The sequence below is a fragment of the Polyodon spathula genome, unplaced genomic scaffold (assembly GCF_017654505.1).
Source record: "Polyodon spathula isolate WHYD16114869_AA unplaced genomic scaffold, ASM1765450v1 scaffolds_3674, whole genome shotgun sequence".
NCBI lineage: Eukaryota > Metazoa > Chordata > Actinopteri > Acipenseriformes > Polyodontidae > Polyodon > Polyodon spathula.
In genome coordinates this window covers 25,482-31,481 of record NW_024475133.1, presented here as the reverse complement: position 1 = coordinate 31,481, position 6,000 = coordinate 25,482, and the positions used below count along the sequence as shown (strand labels likewise).

General features: G+C 34.5%; 1 pseudogene; it reads right to left on the bottom strand.

Moving 5' to 3' along the window:
- Positions 1-609: 609 nt before the first annotated feature.
- On the bottom strand, positions 610-2,817 carry LOC121312181 (annotated as a pseudogene).
- Positions 2,818-6,000: the final 3,183 nt, after the last annotated feature.

The following is a 6,000-nucleotide window of genomic DNA, read 5'->3' as shown; positions in this document are numbered from 1 at the left end:
GCGAGAGTGGAATATAACGTGACTATTAAATTCCTGAATCTAAGAAAAACACCTAATTATCATGAAAATGTTTTATTTTGCAGTACAACCATGACACAAATGTGTTCTGTACACTAAACATGCAGGATAACTGTCAAAGATTAAGCTGGTCAGATCATTTTTCTTGCAGTAGAGGGAGAAAGACTGGAAATAAAGATTTGGGCACATTTGCTGGTTGATTTCTGGATACCCAGCTGATTTGCAGTAATCCTATTATTTTGTAGTCAACAAAAAATGAGACAAAAGAATTTGACCGTAAAGGGATTTTAAATGGACCGTTTATTTCATAAACCAGCTCTTTAACCAACATTATAGTCTCTTGAACCTTTATGACCAGTTAAAAAAACAGCACTACAACCAGTGATGGTCACTGCTGGAATTTATTCCAAGCAAGACTTCCAGACTACAATAAAAACAGCAGAGGAGTGCATAACTTTTTATGTCATGTTATTTGCTTTTTCACATTGCAATACTCCTCCCAGACCCATTTCCTCCTAGAATAAATATATAACTCCATACTGGAGCAACAGAAAGCAGAACCACCAAGAATGATTGCAAACATAAAATAATTAAGCTATTAAAACCCCTACAGCAGTAATATGAGCTCCAAATTGCTCATACATCTATTTGAAGCAGTAATAACTGCCCTGTTCCATTACAAATTACACACAATAAACAAGACAAAATAAGGAAACATTCTCAGCAGTTTGCAACCGAGTACCTCTGCATCATAATACAGTACTTACGTGGAGGTTCTGCGTCTCGCAACCATTTCTTGATTTGAGAGAGCTTGTTTATTAGAAATATTCCTTTACCCTGAGCCTTCCCACAAGGTTTCATTATCCAAGGTAATAGACGGATTTTTCCGAAACTCTTTAACAAACAGGTTATAGTCAGCTGGAAGCATGAATATCACTGGAACAAAATCTAATCAAAGACAAGGTATTAAATATTTGTGAGAATATATATTTTTTCTTACAAAGCTAATCTAACAAAAAATACTGAGGTATAACTCAATAAAGCCTGGACTTTGACACGTGGCCAAGGCATTTACTTGGCCTTATGATTTATGATTTATAAGTCAAGTGTTCAGTAGTTGTTATTTTATCCCATTAGTGTATAATAACTGAAGTAAACAGTACAAGTACATGTCATCTCATCTGTTTTAAATCTTATTACAATCACTGTTTCTGCACATAACAAACGTTTACACATTTTAAACACTTGTCCAATTGTTTTGAAATTACTGTAGAATACATACGGTTAGTGAGCTATTAAATTTTATATCTAGTGTTATTTATTTGTGAGCCTACCTAAATAAACGTATTTGCCATGTTCATTCTTTTCTGCCAGAGGACTGCTTTCTTTTTCAAGTTCTCTCCTATACCTCTTTATGTTTTTAATCATCATGTCTTTTCTGGTTAACTCATAGTGATTGGGAAAATGATTGACAATTTGGTCATCAGAGAGACGATACCCATTGTCAACACTGAAAACATTTCGGATAGTCTGCACGCTCATCCTGGAATGAAAGAAAGAAGTGACAACTCTGATAGTTATTACAAAAGTAGATTATATCTCTGTGTACTGCATTAAAGGTCAAAAAATGTCATGTAGTTTCTACAATCTCAGTTTCATGTAGTTTTACCACAGTAAGGACACACAGCACATTGTTGTTGGCACTGAGGAATTAATATCATACAGTACAAGTTCTTGCCAGTACACTACATTGTTTCTGAAACTCTGACCACATTATGAGAATTGAAAACAGAACAATGTTATAAAACTTAAAAAAAAAAATTAAATCACACACAACAGCTCCTCATGTTTAAATACTGTATTCAAAAAACCAAACCTTAGCCTTGCACTGTTTTATTCGTTCCTCAAATTCTGTATCTTCTTAACTAACATAATGGGAGGTGAGGCATACCAAGCACCATTAACCCACTCACTTGACACACATGACATATAGAACACATCCTGTGATGTTGTTTTCCTATAAGTTCACTCATCATGTCCTGTGATCTTTGATTTATCATATGACTTTTTTCAGCTGAATATCAAACTGTATAGATTTTATGTGATTAAAATCAGCCACAAACATAAAATATAGTATTCAACATTTGACAGCTGCTAAACCTTTTATAACATGTAATACCCACTAACAGATTAATTGTTTACTGTCTTATTGCAAGCAGAGTGCAATTATCACCCAACCCTCAGACAGGAAGTAAGACTGCGTTTAAAACGAGATAGCCAAATTTCAGTTACCACATTTAAAGCCCAACGGTTGTGTTTTGTTTTTATGTTGGTCTAATTTTTTTTTGTTTGTTGTACTCTAGTATCAGCTGAATATGTATATAAATACATCCGTTTGAGACCACAAAGGTCTTTTATGTGGACCAGCACAGCTTATCACCTTCTACTGTTACAAGATATTAGTCACTCACAATTTTACCCTGCTTGCATTTCAGCCAAGAGAGAATTACATTTATTTCTAAGAATTCAGAACAATATAAAATATTCAGTACAACATGGTTATGTTCTCTGTGTATTTTAGCATTTTAACAAATGTCTCATTTTAATTTTAAAGTAACCTTCCAGTAATTATATTGTATTTATTTGCTCATGACAGTGTTAAAAATAGAAGAAGGCTTTCCCACCCACCAGTAAAAATTCCAATCTTCACTTTCGGACACTTGAATCCACCCTCTTTTCAAAGTTGTTAACAAGCACGGAATTCTCTATATCAGTCACCCATTTCACTTTTCCAGCCATGATCCTTCCCAGAGCTTAACTCTGAAAAGGAATTAAAAGAGAGGACATTGTACACTGGTGGTAGTCAGTGGCTTGCATATTAATATACTATAAGGTAGGTTTGAGAATAAAGCTTATTTCAACATTGTTTTTCAGATCTAAAGTGTCTAATGTGTGAACAAAAAATATTCAAAAATATCTTTCTGGCCATTTGGCATTCAGGGTCCTGTTGCATTCTCAATACCCTGACCATAATTCTCAATACAAGTCTCCCATTCCCCAGGTCTCTAAACTGGTTCTAACCTGATCAAATAAAGGGGTTTTCTCAGACTCGCTGAACACTAAAACATCGTTATACATGCCTACATTTCTAGTAGTTATTGATTATGACACAAACACACAGTCACAGTCAAAATAGAGTAAATACAAAAATGCCCTGTTTTTTTCTCTCGTGTGGGTAATTGTGAACACCATTCATTGAACGCTGTATGTATATTCCTTACTATGAACGATCTGAACACCGTCCGGCAACACGTTCAAACGTAATGTGCTCGATGGGTGCCTGGTATACACACCGTACTGGTCCTTTGGAGATAAAATCTGCCTTTATTCAAAGACTCCTCCAGTCAAACCCATCGTTCCAATTCAATGTAAATTTGTACAGTTTACAGGTATTTGATCCACTTCCGATTCAATAACCTAGCAACCAGAGACGCTAAACATCACCAGACAAGTAGTACCTTACATGGGACAAAACGTTTAAAGGTGGAACTACGATACAAGAAAATAATTTCTTCGAAGGGTGACATCATAAATTCGTTTGTTTCACAACATGTAATTTACACCTACATGTCCGTAATGTGTTCACAGTGTATAGATAATCGTTGTAGCGGTTCGGTTCGGCATCACACAGGGCGAGGCAATCCACACACAGGTGGAGGGCGGGCGCGGACCCGCGAACCTCTCGCACTAAAGCATACAAGAACCGGCTCCTATGCAAGTAGCGTATATCGGGTTTATGTATTTGTGTGTGATTACGTCATTTTATAAAAATGTACAATACAAATAATTGTAAACACTTTATCAGAACAGAAGGCTTGAGAACAACAATCAAAGATTTTCAGAATATACATTGGTACAGTAGTACCTGCAATGTTAGTTCCTTATACATCTGAAGACATGACGAAGGATTCTGGAACATGTAGTTTTGTGTAAATGTCTGCACAGGTTGTTGCCCGTCCGTTCGCGGAGATCGTTCTGCGCAGGTTATATGCAGAATCTGACCAATTTAGCCAATGAATGCGTTCACGTAGATCATTCTTAGACGATCATTGGCTAAATTGGTCAGATTCTGCACATAAACTGCGCAGAACGATCTCCGCGAACGGACGGGCAACAACCTGTGCAGACATTTACACAAAACTACATGTTCCAGAATCCCTCGTCACTCACTGTTACAACAGTAATTGGGAAACTACAGCAGTTTTTTTGTATATTCGTGGACCTGTGTTACTTTATAAGGATAGAAACGTCATCGAACCTGACACATTTTATTGTTGTATTACAAACGTAACTTCCGTTGCATAGCAGGCACCTACGACGGAAGCAAAACATTTTCATAACATATATTTTGTCTGTAAATGATAGATATATATATAAGTATATATTATCATATATATATATTTATAATATATATTATATATATATCATATATATATATTAGCTATATCGATATATTATATAATATATATATATATAATCGACGCATTGGCGAAGCAAAATACTTGTTTAATGATTACTATTTCCATTTACAATGAGTTACAACTGCAAACATGGCCTTCCAGCGTTTTCTGTTCTGTCAATATGGGAGAATACAGTACGGACAAGCACAAGTGTTTTTGGTAATCATTACAACTCCCCACCATAGGCGGGACCCAAATTATAGGTGACGTAATCAGGGGATTTGTCGTTACAACAAGAAAAGGTTAAAGGGACGTGCTGTAAGTAATTAATTGTTTACAACGTAATAATAATATTATTCATAATAATAATAATATTTATTATTGACCATAACGTGTGGTTATAATTTAAGCTTTGATAGTCGAATATGTAATATGTGTCAACATTTATACGTCCCGCCGAAAGGCGAAATTCCGAATAGTCTTGTTTTGGTCCATGCGAAACAAAAGCTTGTTTTCGTTTGGTTGGGTACGCTTATTTTCACCTTGCTTGGTTTATTACACCCACTCTACAGTTATATTGTCAATAACTTTTGCCACAACGACCCCAAATATGTGTATATAACTGCATTTAGATACAAAGCGTCTCTGTGTATGTCATATTTCAAATTATGAAATTCAGATATTTGTTCATAATTTACAGATTTTGTCCTAACTTAACCAGGTAATGATATCCATTTATAGCAATTGTTTGTCGGTGATGATCTCAGCCCTGTATGACAGGCTAGTACACTGAAAGCAAAATGGCGTTTTAGGCTTTACTTGGTCCTAATTGCAAACCCGACTGAACCTCTATATATCTATATATATATATATATATAGATTATATATATATATATTTATACATTATCTATCCCCATCTATTATTATGCGTCCACATGCTCCTATTGAATTAAAGGATATTAAAATAATACTGATTACTTCAACTGAAAAGCAAATGTTTAATTTATATTGTCAAACACGTTTTGAGTTTTCTACAAAAAGTAGCAAATTTTAATGCAATTTTTAAAAATATATATTTCTTATCCATTGTTTTATTCGTCGAGAGCTCTTGATATTCTAATGAGGGATTACATTGGCAGGCCTCTCCCATGACAAACACAGAGTAAAGAGGTAGTGTGAATACTCTGCCCAATACGCATCCATTAAAATAACCTGTATTGTTTATACCTGTATTGTAGATTGGTCAACCGTTTTTGTTCACTTGGATAAAATATTTTCAACAGGTTTAGACTTTTTAAATATAATTCACACTGGCAAATGCTTTTTGCCTGTTTCCCTGTGCTATTAACTGTTGCATATAGATAATAAAATAGACAATGACACATGTATATATGAAATCTAAACATTTTTTTTTTCTTTTCTGTTCCAATGAAAAGAAAAAATGAACTCTAACAAGCTATATAAAAAAAAAGCTTTCATTCTTAAGTCTATTTACTTTTTCAAAGTCTGTTTAATAGAGTAC